The sequence below is a fragment of the Mobula hypostoma genome, chromosome 13 (genome assembly GCF_963921235.1).
Source record: "Mobula hypostoma chromosome 13, sMobHyp1.1, whole genome shotgun sequence".
In the NCBI taxonomy this organism is placed as follows: domain Eukaryota; kingdom Metazoa; phylum Chordata; class Chondrichthyes; order Myliobatiformes; family Myliobatidae; genus Mobula; species Mobula hypostoma.
Window position 1 is genome coordinate 83,954,991 of NC_086109.1, and position 19,344 is coordinate 83,974,334.

A 19,344-nucleotide genomic window follows, 5' to 3' on the forward strand; every position below is an offset into this window, starting at 1 on the left:
CTTTGTTGCCAAGTTTGCAGATGATACAAAGATTGGTGGAGGGGCAGGCAGTGTTGAGGATACAGGTAAGATGCAGAAGGATTTAGACAGATTAGGAGATTGGATAAGAAAGTGGCAAATGAAATATAATGTCGAAAAATGCATGGTCATGCACTTTGCTAGTAGAAATAAATTGGGTAATATTTTCTAAACTGGGAGAAAATCCAAAAATCTAAGTTGCAAAGGGACTTGGGAATCCTTATGCAGAACACCCTAAAAGTTAACTTGGAGGTAAAGTTGGTGGTGAGAAAGGCAAATGCATTGTTAGCATTCATTTCAGGAGGTCTAGAATACAAGAGCAAGGATGTGATTCTGAGGCTTTATAAGGCAACTGGTGAGGCCTCACTTTGAGTATTGCAAAAAGTTTTGGGCTCCTCACCTAAGAAAAGACCTGCTGGCATTGGAGAGGATTCAGAGGAGGTTCACAAGAATGATTCTGGGAATGAAAGGGTTATCATATGAGCAACATTTGATGGCCCTGGGTCTGTACTCGCTGGAATTTAGAAGGATCTCATTGAAACCTTTTGAATGGTGAAAGGCCTGGACAGAGTAGATGTGGAAAAGATGTTTCCCATGGTGGGTGGGTCTAGGACAAGAGCGCATGGCATCAGGATAGAGCAGCATCCATTTAAAACAGAGATGTGGAGAATTTCTTTAGCCAAGAGGGTGGTAAATTTGTGGAACATGTTACCTCAGGCAGCTGTGGAGGCCAGGTCATTGGGTGTATTTAAGGCAAAAACTGATAGGTTCTTGATTGGACACGGCATCAAAGGTAATGGGGAGAAGGCCAGGGAATGGAGTTGAGGAGGCAAAAAAAGGATTATCCATGATTGAATGGCGGAGAAGACTCAGTGGGTCAAATGGTCTAATTCTGCTCCTATGTCTTATGAGTATTCTCCTGTACCTAATAAAGTGGCCAATGAGTGTGTGTTCATGGTCTTCTGCTGCTGTAGCTGATTCGCTTGAATGTTCAATGTGTTGTGCATTCAGAGATGCTCTTCTGCACACCACTGTGGTAACACATGGTTATTTCAGTTACTGTGGCCTTCCTGCCATCTTGAACCAGACAGAATATTCTCCACTGACCTCTCCTATTAACAAGGCATTTTTGCCAGCAGAAATGCTGCTCACTGGCTGTCTTTCTGTTTTTCGCCCATTTTCTGAAAACTCCAGAGAAAAATGTATGTGAAAATCCCAGAAGATCAGCAGTTTCTGAGATACTCAAACCACCCTTCTAGCACCAACAATCATTCCGGGGTCAAAGTCACTTAAATCACATTTCTTCCCCATTCTAATGTCTGGCCTGAACAACAACTGAACCTCTTGACTATGTCTACATGCTTTTAAGCGTTGAATTACTGCCACGTGATTGGCTGATCAGATATTTGCATTAACAAGCACCTAATAAAGTCACCACAGAGTGTAGACTGAATAGAATAGGCTAAAATTTGGCTGCCATGCTGCTAAGAGCCTGAAATGAATTCTCCTTTAAGTACTTCTAGATGAAGCTGCCTAGAAGCACTCAAGTTATTTAAGCTATTCTCAGATAACTGGAATGCTTATAACCAGCTTCAGTTTATCATTGAATTTGTTTATCATGATCCAAACACATACTAACACCACACATATCTGATCTTGGGATCTCTCCAGACCTCACCCAGGGTAGCTGGAAATGACAGTAAAGTTGAAGAATGTATTAATAAATTACAAAGAGTAAAATATCTCTGGAGTAAAACTCCAATGATCCCAGAATCCAAATCAATTAGCTTTAACATCACTGACGTACGTCATGAAAAGTGTTGTTTTGCGGCAGCAGTACATAAAAATACTATAAATTACAATAAGAAATACATATATTAAAAATTTAGTTTTGTAAGTATTGCAAAAAAAAGAGCAATAATAGTGAACCACACATAAAAGTTGCTGGTGAACGCAGCAGACTAGGCAGCATCTCTAGGAAGAGGTGCAGTCGACGTTTCAGGCCGAGACCCTGCGTTCACCAGCAACTTTTATGCGTGTTGCTTGAATTTCCAGCATCTGCAGAATTCCTGTTGTTTGCAATAATAGTGAAGTAGTGTTCATGGGTTGGATCTTTGTCCGTTCAGAAATCTGATGGCAGAGGGGATAAAGCTATTCCTAAAGCAGCTTGTGTGTGTGTCTTCAGGCTCTTATACCTCCTCTCTGATGGTAGTAATAAGAAGAGAATAGGTCCTGGATTATGGGGGTCCTTAATGATTGGATGTCACCTTTTAGAAAAATCACGACTTGAAGATGCTGAGGAGACTAGTACCCACGGTGGGACTTAGGATTTTGGGACTTCTGATTAATAAATTTTTCAGACTTTTACATGTTACCCCTCTTAAGAGTAAAATAGACTTCTAGTTCACTTGTTTTGCATGGTAGACATGGTGTACTATCTGGTGAAATTAAATGGAACAGGAAATATACAAGTTTGCTGGATTCCAGCTCCAACAGGAAACCAACCCACTTTCAGATTCAGAATCAAAATCAAAATCAGGTTCATTATCAATGTGAAATTTATTGTTTTGTGGCGGCAGTAGAGTGCAAGCCATAAAAAATTGTTATAAGTTATGATGAAAAATAAAATCAATGAATAGTGCAAAATGAGAATAGTTCATGGTTGTTCAGAATCAGTTCATTAATCTGATGACAGAGGGGAAGACGCAAACAACAGGAATTCTGCAGATGCTGGAAATTCAAGCAACACACATCAAAGTTGCTGGTGAATGCAGCAGGCCAGGCAACATCTCTAGGAAGAGGTACAGTCGACGTTTCGGGCCGAGACCCTTCGTCAGGACTAACTGAAGGAAGAGTTAGTAAGAGATTTGAAAGTGGAAGGGGGAGGGGGAGATCCGAAATGATAGGAGAAGACAGGAGGGGGAGGGATGGAGCCAAGAGCTGGACAGGTGATTGGCAAAGGGGATATGAGAGTATCATGGAACAGGAGGCCCAGAGAGAAAGACAAAGGGGGGGGGAACCCAGAGGATGGGCAAGGGGTATAGTCAGAGGGACAGAGGGAGAAAAAGGGGAGTGAGAGAAAGAATGTGTGTATAAAAATAAATAACGGATGGTGTACGAGGGGGAGAGGGGAAGAAGCAGTCCCTATAACATTGAGAGGACGTCTTGAAGCTTTTGTATCTCCTCACTTTTGGTAGTAACGAGAAGAGGGCATGTCTTGGATGGTGAGGATCCATAATGACGGATGTCACTGCCTTGAGGCATCGCCTTTCGAAACTGTCCTTAATGGTGACGGGCTTATTCCCATGATAGAGCTGGCTGACTCTACAACCTTTTGCAGCCTCATTTGGTTCTGTGCATCGGAGCTTCCATACCAGGCAGAGATGTTATCAGTTAGAATGCTCTACACATTATATCTGTAAAGATTTGCTAGAGGCTTTGGTGACACACCAAATCTCAAACTCCTTAAAAAGTTCAAACTGATTAGAAAGACTGGCTCTGTTACAGGAATCAAACTGGACACACTGGAGGCTGCGGTAGAACAAAGGACCCTACGGAAAATCCTGGAAGTTCTGGACAATGTTTCTCACCCTCCGCGTGCCGCCTCAGCTGAACAGAGGAGCACTTTTCATAATAGACTAAGACAACAGCGCTGCTCCAAAGAGTACTATATGAGGTCAATCTTACCCTCGGTCATTAGGCTTTATAATGAGTCAACCTATAACCGGGGAAGTGATGACCCCCTCCTGTTAAACTGTTTGAGGTAACTTATTTTTTATTCTTTGTAACTTCTCTGTCAATATTTGAATATCTGTGCACGTACAATGCTACTGTGACACTGAAATTTCCTTTGGGATCAATGAAGTATCTCTATATCTATCTAATGAAGCACAGCCATTGGCGTACCTTCTTCATAATTGCATCAGCCTAGAATAGATTCTCTGAGATGTTGACATCCAGGAATTTGAAACTGCTCACCCTTTCCATTGCTAACCCCTTAAAGAGGACTGTCTTGTGTCTTCCCGAATTCCTCCTCCTGAAGTCCACAATCAATTCCTTGGTCTTGCTGACAATGAGTGCAAAAACGTTGCTTGACACCACTCAAATAGCTAGTCTGTCTAACTCCAGTGCAACTCTTTGTCGCTGTGTGAGGTTCTGCCAACAACAGCGGTGTCAGTGGCAAATTTATAAACGGCATGTGAACTGTGCCTGGACACACAATCATGAGCGTGGAAAGGGTAATCGGCTAAGGAGGCATCCTTGAGGTATGACTGGGTTGATTGCCAGCAAAGAGGAGATGTTATTACTGATCCACACTGACTATGATCTCCTGATGAGGAAGACAAGGACCCAGATCTCAACTGTGACTTCAGCTCCCCCACAGCACCTAGCAAACCCCCCCAACTCCTGCCACCCCACAACTGAAACCCTAGTTGCTCATTGAATATGGCATTTTATTTACTCATTTAAAGTTACAGCATGGTAACTGGCCATTTTAACCCAGGTCACCTTATTACATCCATGTGACCAATTAACTTACTAAGTTTTACGACTTTGGAATGGGAGAGGAAACTAGAGCACCCAGAGGGATCCCACATGGTTATGGGGAGAGCGTACAAAATTCCTTAGTGGCAGTAACAGAATTGAATCTGGATTCCCGGCTACGTTATCGTGCCATCCCCCTGTTTGCTCCTTGACCATACCATCTGAGTGGTACACGTTTGCACCACTGTGGACGCAGATTCATGCTGTTTCAAAACTTGAATCTCTTGTGACCTATCACATTATACTTTCTCTCCCTATAGGGCACTGCCACCACAGTGTAGAGGTTAGCATGACACTGGTACAGCTTGTGGCTTCGGAGTTCGAAATTCAACTCCAGCGCCACCTGTAAGGAGTTTGTATGTTCTTCCCCCCGTGACCGTGACAGTTTTCTCCAGGGGCTCCAGTTTCCTCCCACAATCCAAAGATCGACTGGTTAGTAGATTAATTGTCATTGTAAATGTTCCTGTGTTTAGGCTAGTGTCAAACAGGTGAGTGCTGAGTGGTGCAGCTCGTCGGTCCGGAAGGACCAGTTCTGTGCTTACGTCTAAATGAAATACACATCTTAACCTGCTTGCTTGCAGTGCAAAACTTAGATAATGCGTTGGGAAATAGCACAGAATACCTACAGATATATGCAAGGAATGCCTGAAGAAATTCTGTCTATTCCGTAGGATTCCTGAGTGTCTTTAACTCTTTCGTTACCAGATAGAGTTTAGATGGACAAGAGATAGCTGGGCGCATTGAGGTTAGCTGATAAATGTTCTGGCTACGACTGTTCTTCAGTAGGAAGACTTTTGTAATCTCTAGATGGCATAATTCATCCAGACCAACAGGTTCATCACGGCAGATGCAAATTCAGGAAAATTTCATTGGAACAATTAAACATTCTTACTTCAATAAAAGTAAACCTATGGTTTACGTCGCTTCCTGTCAACACTGCATAAGATGTTAGTACAGAGAAAAATTGCAAAGATGTTGCGGGTCTGGAGGACCTGAGTTACCTGAATTTATTCCTTGAACTGTAGAAAATTGAGAGGAAATTTGAGAGCGGTATACAAAATTATAAGGGGTGTGGACAGGGTAAGTGCAAGCAAGCCTTTTCCACTGAGGTTGGATGGAACTACGACCAGAGGACATGGGTTAAGAGTGAAAGAGGAAAAGTTTAAGGGGAACATGAGGGGAAACTTCTTCACTCAGAGGATGATGAGTGTGTGGAATGTGCTGCCAAGACAAGTTGTGCATGCGAGCTTGATTTCAGCGTTGAAGAGAAATTTGGATAGGTACGTGGATAGTAGGGGTATGGAGAGCTATGATCCAGGCACAAGTTGATGAGAGTAGGCAGTTTAAATGGTTCGGCACAAACTAAATAGGCCAAATGGCCTGTTTCTGTGCTGCACTTTTCTATGACTCTATGTTACAATGTGACTTTAAAATAATTCTCAACTGGCTGTCCTGAGAGGACATCATATTATGTTTATTCATTAGTCACATGCCTACACTGAAACATACAGTAAAATGTCATTTACTTTAACAACCAGCACAGTCTGAGGATGTACTGGGGGCAGCCCACAGGTTTAGTTTAGAGATACAGCACGATAACTGCCCTTCAGGCCCAATGCGAATGCACTGTCCAGCTCCACCCATCTGACCAATTAACCAACTAACCCGTACGTCTTTGGAACGTGGGAGGAAACCCATGCAGTTATGGGGAGAATGTACACACATTCTGACACCAACATATCATGCCTACAACGTTCAGCAAAACAACACATAGGCACATGCCATAAGCAACGACAGCAAAACAAACCCCTTTCCCACCTCACCGCGCACACACACACACACACACACACACACACACACACACACACATGGCCTCCATCCCCAGGACACAGACCTCCTACAGGCTGCCAACCTTTAGACCGTGGCCCCACACTCACAGATACCAGGCCTCAGACATCTAGTTCTCTAGTTCTTCACGTACATACAAAAATATATAATACTTGCCAGAATCTTTTTTTCATGTCCTCTTTATATTTTACTAGCTTTGCATTAATTTTCACAACTTCTCTTCTGGTTCTTGTATTCTATTAAGTTCTTAAAGTCTAACATCATCTTCTCTTTTCTTTGCCTTATCTATCCTCTCTGGACCATCTCGTCTGAGTGACTAGATGTCATTCCTTACATTTCTTCTTCAGGAGTGTTTCCAACCCAATGTTATTAAATTGTTACTTAGAATAGTAAAATAGATGTATCAGACTAGGCAGAATAATAGTTCAGCACAGTCTAGATGAGCTGAATCTCCTGTTTCTGTGCTATAATACTCCATGACTCTATGATTCTACAATCCTACGACTCTTTCCTCTTAAAAAATCACCATTATCACCTTTTGCCTACATCCAACTTTTACTTCCAGTAGAAGATGGAGCCAGCAAACAACTTGACCAAGGGCGACACCCTTCAGACAGTTCACAAAACTACTTCTTTCACTTTTTTTATGTCTCTTTCTTTCAAATGTTGTCCCACTACTGTTGGAGCCTGTATTCTACATTTTGTTGGTGTGTTTACGGGGCATTTGAATAATCTGGCACTTTGCTCTCTCTGAGAGGGTTCCGTTAGGTTTTGATTGAAGTGTGCAACCTCATGTCCAAGATGGGGCATGAGCCCATGATCTACTTCATTTCTTGCCAATCTCTCTGAGTAAAACGTCGAGGAACATTGAAATCATCGAGGGGTGAGCGGAAGGCAAGCAGGTGTTCAGCACTGACTACCAGCCGCTCGCTCATTGCTACCTGAGGAAGGTGTCTGTGTGTGATGGTCTCTCTCTCTCCTGTTCTTGTGGTCTATATATACTGGCTGTATGGTGAAAAAGGCACAACCATGCTTCTTTCACCTCAGACGGGTAGGAAGTTTGGTATGGGCCCCCAGATCCTAAGAACTTTCTACAGGGGCACAATTGAGAGTATCCTGACTGACTGCATCACTGCCTGTTATGGGAACTGTACTTCCCCCAATCACAGGACTCTGCAGAGAGTGTTGCGGACAGCCCAGCGCATCTGTAGATGCGAACTTCCCACTATTCAGGATACTTAAAATGACGGGTGTAAAAAAAGGGCCCGAAGGATCATTGGAGACCTAAGTCACCCCGATCACAAACTGTTCCAGCTGCTACCGTCCAGGAAATGGTAATGCAGCATAAAAGCCAGGACCAACAGGCTCTAGTCAGCTTCTTCCACCAGGCCATCAGACTGATTAATTCATACTGATACAATTGTTTTTCTATGTTATATTGTTGTACATACTATTTATTATTAATTACTATAAATTGCACATTGCATATTTAGATGGAGATGTAACGTAAAGATTTTTACTCCTCATGTACATGAAGGATGTAAGTAATAAAGTCAATTCAATTCAATTCGTCTACTGCTCCCGAAGGAAGATTCCTACATTCGAATGTTCCATCTCTGGCCCACACCCATTGCTGCCGCAGGATTCTGCTGGAGTCCGGGGTCTTGGGCAATGTTCAGTCGATGTAGTTTGTGGATTGGATTCTATAGTTCACGTTACGATGTGTTTCTGGTTCCTGGTCACTCCATTTTTTGTTGCTATTTTGGGCGATTTTGATTGGGGCGGCCTGCAGATAATGAATGACTCAGTGCTAGATTGAACTGAACTAAATATGCCTGGTCTCTTTTGATTTTGCGTTTTATATTCTATGTTTTTCACTCTTTTTTGCGATTTGAACAATTTGGTGTATTTGCATATGTTGTGGGGGAGGTGGGTTTGATGTTTTCCTTTGAATAAGTTTTCTTTGTTTTGTCGTTGTCTGTGGGAAGATGAATCTGAGGGTTGTATACTGTATACATACTTTGATAATAAATGTACTTCGAGTCTTTTGCATCTTTGAATCTTTGTTGCATTTCAAATCTTAATTTCCACCGAAATTTTTGCATACCTCATTACAGAATTCTGCGTTGCGTTCTCCTATCAACAGATCACAAACATGAGAAAACGTGTGGATGCTGGAAATCCAAGCAACTCATACAAAATGCTGGAGGAACTCTGCAGGTCAGGCAGCATTTATGGAAAAGAGTGAACAGTCGACGTTTTGGGTTGAGGCCTTCATCAGAAGTCAGAGCCTCTGACTTCTCATCTTTTTTTCCAATCCTGATGGAAGGTCTCAGCCCAAGATGTTGACTGTTTACTTTTATCCATAGATGCTGCCTGGCCTGCTGAGTGCCTCCAGCATTCCCTGACGCTGGTTCATCTCCTTCACATAGAATAAAGACTGCATGGATGTTTCATACTGTTCTCGGACTGCCACTGTTGTGTGGATCCTTTCTTGTTCAATAGACAATAGACAATAGGTGCAGGAGTAGGCCATTCAGCCCTTCAAGCCAGCATCACCATTCACTGTGATCATGGCTGATCATCCACTATCAGTATCCAGTTCCTGCCTTATCCCCATAACCTTTGATTCCACTATCTTTAAGAGCTCTATCCATCTCTTTTTTGAAAGCATCCAGAGACTTGGCCTCCACAGCCTTCTGGGGCAGAGCATTCCATATATCCACCACTCTCTGGGTGAAAAAGTTTTTCCTCAACTCCGTTCTAAATGGCCTACCCCTAATTCTTAAACTGTGGCCGCTGGTTCTGGACTCACCCATGAGCGGGAACATGCTTCTTGCCTGCAGCGTGTCCAATCCCTTAATAATCTTATATGTTTCAATAAGATCCCCTCTCAGCCTTCTAAATTCCAGTGTATACAAGCCCAGTCGCTCCAATCTTTCGACATATGATAGTCCCGCCATCCCAGAAATTACTTTGTGAACAAGGTTACGTTCACTTGAATGTGTTCCAGGAATTCAACATCTTTCTTTGATCTTTGTATATTTCATCTCCTAACTTTCCTTATTCACTCTCCGATGCTCTACTCTAAGATATTTTATTCATCTGCATGCTGTTCCATCAGTTAGAACCCCCGTCGTTCCAACTATATGCTAACTACAACCATGCTGTCCCTCAATCACAACTTTGTAGTTTGATTGTTAGAAACCATTAAGCTATTTTGAATGAGAACTTACAACTTAATGCTGGTGTTGAAACATGAACAAAGTCACCAGGGAGACACTGAATCTAATGGATATTGAAGTGTTTTATTCAACAAAAATGAGCAGCAGACATCATATTGAGACACTCTTGGAGGAAGAGGCCTCCCAATACTTATATGCTAAAGATCAATGGTAACAGCTGGGATAATTCTATAGTTTCAAGGCATCTACAGTGCTTCCTTTGAATTACATATAGTTTTCACACCTCTGTATTTATACCCACACTCCAGACATCCAAAATGAATGTTAATCAGCATTGTCCGGTTTGCCATCAACTCCAGTCTACAGCTTCATTGTTCAGGACTGCATTTTAAATTCAATCTACAATCCACATTCATGTCTGAAGATTGATTGCTGGTGAAATTAATATTCACTATATACCCTAACTCCAGTATACGCTCTAACACTGGTACTTCCCTCTATACCATCAAAGATATCTATATTATGCAATGCCTCAAGAAGGCAACATCTACCATCAAAGATTCCCACCATCTTCTTGTAGCTTCTATTGGACAGAATGTACAGAAGATTGAAGTCCCACACTACCAGGTTCAAGAGCAACTATTTCCCTTTAATCATTTGGTTCTTGAACCAACCTGCACAACCCTAATCACTACCTCAGTACAGCAACACTATAACCAATTGACCACTTCGCAGTAAAATGGACATTTTTTTTTGTTCTAGTTGTATTCTTTCTTGGATAATTTTGTATAATTTATGTTAATTTATACGTATCTTTTGAATGCTGCTTGAGTGATGGCTTGTGACTGTGAAGTTGCTGCAAGTAAGTTTTTCCATTGCATTAAGCAAATATGTCCTTATGCATATGACAATAATTCGACTGGTTTTGATTTTGATTAAAATGAATGTGTTTGCCTATCAAGAAAATGTGCAACTTTACTGCGGCATCTTCATACTGAAGAAATTAAAAACAGCAGATACTGGAAATCCGAAATAAAAACATAACAGAACATGATGGAAACATTTTGATGGGCCAAACAGTAAGATTCTTCTCCAGTCTTATGGAAAAAGGCAGTTAACATTTCAGGTTCGATGCACTTTGTGAAATCTTCAGCTCCGTTCCCCCCCGCCCCATCAATCTAAACATTAAACCGCTTGTGCCCACCACACCAGCCACTCAAGTTCCATGCTGTAGAAAGTTCATTAAATTAAACATTTTACTCACAGCATTCCTTTTATCACATCTATACATATCAGATTTGGCTCCTCTTTCTTCAGAACATTTCCTCATAGCCAACTCTGCTTTATCTCTGGTCCTTCACCTTATCCTCCATTCCAGAGTAAAGTTTTGTGTCTGGCCCTGTATCAACCAACCCTTTCCCATCATTAGTGACAGAATCTGCAGCAATCCTGTGGAACCCTTCCTAAATGTTAATATTGCTTGCAGCTTCAAAAGCTTCCTCAAGCCTACCTTTAATTAAGCAGAAAGAGCTTGCTGCTAAGGCCACCAGGTATGAAACAATAAGGGAAAATGTGCATTGGCCACCAAGATTCATTAAACATTGAGAGTGACACCAATTTTATGGCTGCTAGGTACAACAGGATATTTAATAGGTGCAATATAAATGTAAAGTATTGTTGTACAGCACAGTACCACACTAGCCTACAGCATCCAGGGATCAGGTGAATAAATCTGCATTGGATTCACTTTGTCTCTGTCAGCCAGGACAATAGTAGATTATTCACTCAGTGGCCACTCTTTTTTAGGTATACCTGTACACCTGCTTGTTAATGCTAATAAATCTAATCAGCCTATCATGTGCCAGCAACTCAATGCTTAAAAGCATGTAGACCTGGACAAGAAGTTCAGTTGTTGTTTAGACCAAACAAAGAATAAGTCATCACCCTGACATAGTGGTGTCAAGACAACAACCTCTCCCTCAATGTCACAGAGATAAAGGAGTTGGTTGCGGATTACAGGAGGAATGGAGACAGGCTAACCCCTATTGACATCAATGGATCTGGGGTTGAGAGGGTGAACAGCTTTAAGTTCCTCAGCATAAATATCACCGAGGATCTCACGTGGTCTGTACAACAGCGTCTCTTTCACCTCAGACAGTTGAAGAAGTTTGGTTTGGGCCCCCAAATCCTAAGAACTTTCTATAGGGGCACAATTGAGAGCATCCTGACTGGCTGCCACACTGCCTGGTATGGGAACTGTACTTCCTCAATCACAGGACTCTGCAGAGAGTGGTGCGGACAGCCCAGCACATCTGTAGATGTCAACTTCCCACTATACAGGACATTTACACAGACAGGTGTGTAAAAAGGGCCCGGAGGGTCACTGGGGACCCGAGTCACCCCAACCACAAACTGTTCCAGCTGCTACCATCCAGGAAGCGGTACCGCAGCATAAAAGCCAGGATCAACAGGCTCTGGGACAGCTTCTTCCACCAGGCCATCAGACTGCTTAATTCATGCTGACCCAACTGTATTTCTATGTTATATTGACTATCCTGTTGTACTTACTATTTATTATAAGTTACTATAAATTGCATATTGCAGATTTAGACGGAGACATAACGTAAAGATTTTTACTCCTCGTGTATATGAAGGATGTAAGTAATAAAGTCAATTCAATTCAATTCAAGAAGAATAGGGAAGAATGTGATCTAAATGACTTTGACCATGGAATGATTGTTGGTACCAGCCTGGATGGTTTGAGTATCTTAGAAACTACTGATCTCCTGGGGTTTTCGTGACCAGCCTCTAGAGTTTACAGAGAATGGTGCGAAAAACAAAAGACAAAAAACTCCAACGAGTGGCAGTTCCGTGAATGAAAACTCCTTGTTAATGAGAGAGGTCAGAGGAGAACTGCCAGACAGGTTCAAGCTGACAGGAAGGCGACAGTAACTCAGATAACCACATGCTACACCAGTGGTGTGCAGAAGAACATCTCTGAATGTATAACACATTGAACCTGGAAGTGGATATGCTACAGCAGTAGAACAGTAAACCGGGTTCTACTCACATGGTCTCTTTATCAAGTACTGGAGTGCACTGCACTGTGCAAAAGCCTAAGGCACATATACATAGCTTGGGTGCCTAAGACTTTTGCACAGTACTATAGTAATTTTATGTAATACAGTATACTGCTGCTGCAAAAAAAATCATGAGATGTGTGAGTGATTTTAACCCTGATTTTGATATGGCTCTTGGTTGTGGATTGAGAGTGGGAAGGGGATAGGGACGGGGGAAATCATGGTTGGGAAAAGGGGAAGAAGGGGAAGAAGGGAGGGGAAGTAGCAGGAAGCATCAGAGAGTCTGTCAGGACTTTGAAGCAGGGACCCAATCGCAGGCCAAGTACAGTGTGCACTGTGATATTTACTGAGTAGCAAATCCAGAGGGACAACAACGTCAGCATTAAAGTTCAGGCGGAAATAAAAAAAATTCCAGAGAAATCCAAAAACCCAGAATCTGGAAACAGGCAGAGTCGACAGACAGACAGACAGACAGACAGACAGACAGACAGACAGACAGACACTGGAAAGGCTTAGGAAAACTCACTGGCACAATCTGACAACAAACAGGTGAAAACACAGGACTAAAATACACTGAGCAATAAACAGAGAGACAGATGATAGGCGGAGCACAATGAGACAGAAGTGGCAGCAAAACAGGTAATAATGAGAAACAGGTGCGAGGCGGAGTACTCAGTAATACAGGGGCTGGAGTAGAGCAGGAGTGGGGTCAGGAGCACATGGGGCATGAAAACAAACAAGCGCACATGGCAATACAAAACCACAGACTAAGGGGTAGGGGGAAAGCGCACAAAGTGACAAATTTCAACTGGAGGTACTGACAGAGACATTCTGTAATGAACAATAAACCAATTCTTTGGAATCATGTGACCTTGCCTAGCGTCTCAGGGCTGCAAGTGTCTGCATCTGCGCAAACACAGTCCCTGGCACTCCGCCTCTGCCACCTGTCCACACAAACCCCCTGCAGTGCTTCCCCCCACCATTCCCAAGATTCTTAGCTCCCACCAGATTGACAAAGGCACTCTCTGCTCCAAGTTGACACATACAGTGCTGTGCTAAAGCCTTAGTCACCCTAGCTATATATATGTGCCTATGGCTTTTGCTCTGAACTGTATATTTGGTATATCTTGTTTTAATTTATAGAAAGGCGGTTCTAAAACTTCACATCTGAAATTGCAGTGAAATGTTATTCAAAACACTCCCTCAATTATTTACTCTGGCAGATTAATTTACAATGTTCGATGATGATTTAATGCACCTAAATTGCCTTTGAGCCAGAGTTATATTAATTCCAATTGTTTATTGTGACAGATTAATTGCTCATTTTGCCCGAAAAAAATAAGGTGAGTTTTTCTTTTGCAAAATCTGCACAGTCAAGTGTATGTGAAATTAACATAGCCTATTGTTTTACTTGCCCTTTGCCTCTAATTTGGAAAAAAAAGTCAAAGGTTTAATAAGGTTGTCAAAGTCTATGTGCTATCAGTAGTTTCTGAGCCTGTTACCAGTAAGATCTTCTGGTAAGATGGTGGTACGTTTAGTTGCATCTTCTACAAGGCCAAGCAAAGATGTTATTGTCTGTTTTGAATGTATTTTTTATAATCACAAGACACTGCTGGATATTAAGAACTTAAAGTACTGCAGGTGTACCTCATCAGCGAGTTGCACGTTGGCAGAGGATCTGCAAGAGCTGAACTTGGTGATAGTGCTGCTGCCTGTGTCAGAGAGGCGTTGGAGGAGTCCGTGTGCGAAGGCTAACAGAGAGTGATCGTCTTAGTCGCTTTTCTTGTGATCTCAAGGCCCTGTTAGACATTCAGACATCCCACCTCTCCTGGAAGTTCCGGGAGTCTCCCGCATATGAATAGTGGCTCCCTGATGCTCGCAAATTATATACAATATCACGGAAATCAATTTTTTTGAGAGTGAGCGAGCGAGAGAAAGCAAGAGAGAGCACGAGAGCAACCACGAGAGAGCACACGCGCGAGAGAGAGAGAGCAAAAGCGCGAGAGAGAAAGCAAGCGAGAGCGTGCGAGCAAGAGAGAGCGTGAGAGAACAAGAGAGAAAGCAAGCGAGAGACAGAGAGCACCAGAGCAAGTAAGCGAGAGCGAGAGCACGCCATGGCAGAGTGTTCCAAAAAAATATAAAACGTACGTCACCCTAAACTACACTAAAGTGTACCCCTGTCTAATAGGGGTCAAAATAATGACAGTGTTGCTCGCTGCACTGTTTGCAACGGTGACTTTCTATTGCCCATGGTGGGTTAAGACTGTAAAAGACAAGTTGAGGTGAGTTTAACAGGTGTCATTAGTTCATTAGCATAGCTAACGTTATTTAAACTAGCTGGCCAGCTGCCAAGGAGCTACTCTATTGCAGACATCCCACCTCTCCTGGAAGTCTCCCGCAAATTGATGGTGCTACCTCCCTGAAATGAGTTTTTGCAGGGTGGGATGTCTGTGTAAGTCCGATTCACAGATTTGTTGGCAGACAGCAGGGGAGATCCTTGGGTCAAAGAGAGGATTAGTCCTCAAGACACGGTGCCACCCAGGAGAAAGGCTTTGGAGTGTGTGCACGCACTGGAGTGCCAGGAACAATATGGTGCTGCATCCAAGCTGGGGTCTGTGCTGCTCCCCAGCATCCACTCAGCAGATGACAAGCCATATTGTGTTCAACTGCAGACTACTGCAACATTCATGGACCCCAGGTCTTAAAGACTATATTTTTTTGTGAGATTGCATTTAACTGATACCTGATATGTGTAATGTGTGCCTTGTGCTGTGTATGACTGTTGTTACTGTGTTTTGCACCTCAGCCCCAGAGTAAAGCTGTTTTGTTTCGCTGTATTCATGGGCATTCATGTATGCTTGAATGACAATCGAAACTTAAATTTGAATATTGCTGAAGTTATTTTGTCATGGTCCATAAGGTTCCTATATTCCACTAAAGTGTTCTGATCTCTCTGTCATAAGTTCTCTATTTGCTGATCGTTATTCATGAGACAGAGTGAATATAAGCTATAGGATTCAGAATTCCAGATTCAAGATTGATGTTTATTTATCACATGTACAATACTCTGATAACTTTAGGCACTTATATGTAGTTGCGGTGCCTGAGACTTTTGTACAATACTGTATTTGTCAATGTGGAGCAGAGAATGAGTTTGTAAATCTGGCGGGAGCAAAGGATGCAAACACGAGGAAATCTGTAGATGCTGGAATTTCAAGCAACACAATCAAAGTTGCTGCCTGGCCTGCTGTGTTCACCAGCAACTTTAATGTGTGTTGCTTGGGAGCAAAGGATGTTGGGAATTGTGAGGGTGATGTGCTGAGGGACAGCTATTGGACAGGGGGCAGAGGAGTTGTGTAGGAAAATAAATCAGCTATGATTGAATGGAAGAGCAGACTCAATGGGCTGAATGACCTAATTCTGCTCCTGTGCCTTATGATCTTATGGATACACATGTGCTAGTAAAAAATAAAGTACGCTCAAAATGATTGGGAAAGTTGACTAGCAAATATCCAGATCGGGCCATGGATGCAAGCTCCCAGAGAAACTGATGATTAGACAAACCAATCTCTTATCGTGGCTAACTGAGCCCAGGTGTGAGGAAGACTTTAAGACCATAAGGCATAGGAGCAAAATTAGGTCATCTGGCCCATCGAGTCTGCTCCACCATTCAATCATGCTTGATACTTTTTTTAAAATCTCCTCCTCAACCCCAGTTCCAGGCCTTCTCCCCATAACCTTTGATGCCATGTCCAATCAAGAACCTATCAACCTCTGCCTTAAATATACCCAACAACCTGACCTCCACTGCTGCATGTGGCAAAAAATTTCACAAATTCACCACCCTTTGGCTAAAGAAATTTCTCCGCATCTCTGTTTTGAAAGGGTGCCCCTCTATCCTGAAGCTGTGCCCTCTTGCCCTAGACTCTCCCACCATGGAAAATATCCTTTCAATCCAAGTTTCTTTTACACAGAGGGTGTTAGGTCCTTAGGATGCTCTGTCATGGGACGTGGTGGAAGTATATTTGGTAGTAACATTTAGGAGGCATTCCACGGGGGCCAAGGTGCAAGACACTATGTATAGTCACAGACAGCACGTATAGATATGATCCAGCACATACAGTCACAAAATTATATTGGTACAAGTCCCAGAGTGACATGTCCTGAAGATTGACAGCTTGACATAAAGTGCGAGTTGCAGGTTTACGTAGGACGGCATAAGGTTACCGGTACTATTATAATAATTATGTGATAGAGCAGCAATAAAAGATGGAAAGTGACTAGTGCAGAATGAGAGTGAGTCTGTGAGTGGTGGTGGCAGGGTATTCAGACAGGGTGTACATGTATGCTGGGTGGCAGCAGAATGTTATGAAGACTATCAGCCCATCTCTAATAATTTTCTGATATTTATGCATTCCATGATATTTATTTATTTTGCTCCTCTACTTTCTTGCTTATCATTTTGATTTCTTTTCTCATTCCTTCTGTCTCCTTTTCAATCCTTTATGGTCCATGGTTTTAATATTGATGGTAGGGAATTTTGTGATGGGTTAGCCATGTCAGGGGAAGTTACAGTCATAAAGTCATAGAAAAGTACAGCACAGACACAGGAACTTCAGCCCGTCTAGTCCACGCCGAACCATTTAAACTGCCTATTCCTATCAACCTGCACTGGGACCATAGCCCTCCGTACCCCTACCATCCATGCACCTATCCAGAATTTCTCTTAAATTTTGAAATCGAGCTGACATGCACCATTTGCACCAGCAACTCACTTCACACTCTCATGGCCCTCTGAGTGAAGAAGTTTCCCCTCATGTTCCCCTTACACTTTTCACCTTTCACTCTTAACCCATGACCTCTGATTGTAGCCCCGCCCAACCTCATTGGTAAAAGCCTGCTCACATTTACCCTATCTATATCCCTTATAATTTTGTATACCTTAATCAAATCTCCCCTCAATTTTCTCTGTTCCAAAAAAAAAGTCCTAACCTATTCAATCTTTCTTCATAACTCGGGTCCCCCAGTCCCGGTAATACCTTTATAAATTTTCTTTCAACCTTATTTACACCTTTCCTGTAGGTAAGTGAGCAAAACTGCACACAATACTCAAATTAGGCCTCACCAATGTCTTATACAACTTGAACATAACATCCTGTGCTCAATACTTTGATTTATATCACAGATGTGTTTCAAGCCACAGTATTGTCCAAGCCTTGTTGCGTACAATGCAAGATTTGTCCTTGTTTGAATTAACCTAATTCTATGGTATTTTCAAGGTTAGTCTTAGCTTTATTTGGTTGCAATATAAACTGCATAATTGAGTAACTACATACTATTTACTGCTAATGATTAAGAACATAAGTTAATGATCATACCTCTTTAAGAGCCTTGTTGACATCCTGAAAATACAAATTACATTTTTAATTTGAACAATCAAATAAAAGCAGATTAGTTTAGTTAAAGGATTATTTAGTCCCTTCAGTCCGTTGTTATAGTACTTGTGATTGGTCAGACACATGGCTGGAGGGTTAAATTGAATAGAAGTCATGAATCATGCCCAAAGGGCAAACACTTCAATGTATATTTTTTCTCATTCCCGCATGTGTGTACAAATGGTGAGACTGAGATTTAATACCTTCCTCTAACTGACCTTGTTAAGTTGGGGTGAATGGTTACGTGCCAAACAAGTCAAAGGGTAAAGGCCAGAGTAAGAGTGGTTCACCAGTCTTCCAGGTTCAGGGATTCAGCTCAGGGGTAACAACCCTGACTGGTAAAACAAAACTGTTATTGAAACAGCAGTGATGAATCCTTCTACATCAGTGATGAATCCTTCTACATCAGTGTGAAATGGTATTCCTGAGACTCCAGCCAGGACTTGCACGACTGACGGTAAACTGAGAGGAAGCTACTGACATGAAGGAAGCCATAAAATCCACCAGAGATGGAGGGCTGTCATTGCTGTCCTAGACGCCAGCCACATTGCGGGCAGTGAGCAAGTAAGTTGGTTCAAAGTTATAAAGGATATTGTTAAAATACATAAAATCATCCGTGTATAAATTAAATAAAAACGTTAACTAAAGAGAAAGACAAAGTGTTTACCTCTTTGATTCAGATTAGTATCCCATTACAATGAACGCAGATGCAATACGTACACCAGCCATAGTGGTATGAAGCTAAGGGACAGGGTGCAAAACGCATCCATCCCCTCAGCTTGGTATATTGGTGTTCCACCCCTAGATTCAGTGGTCAGCCCAGCAGTGGATTAGGAGGTCAAATGTGCAGCTGGAGGTCCAGCAATGGTGCATCTGACCTCCCACTTAGTTTTGAGATCCACACTACATTGCACAGGCATGGAATTACGTGAAGAACTGATCCCGAAACAGCATGTCATTAATTTCTCCAACGTTTTGCTAATTTCTTCACCCTCCCCCTTCCCTGTTCTGGCTCACCTCTTCCCTTCTCCTCACCTGCACATCGCCTCCCACTGTTGTCCCTCCTCCTTCCCTTTATTACTTCATCCCCACCCACCTCCAAAAGTCCTCATTGACTATAAAATATTTGAAATGTAATGGACGGAAAGTGAATGCTATCTTCAGCACTTTATTTGTTACCTCATGTTACCTCATAAGGTTGCCACTGAGTGTAAATTTATTGTCTTCTGTTAT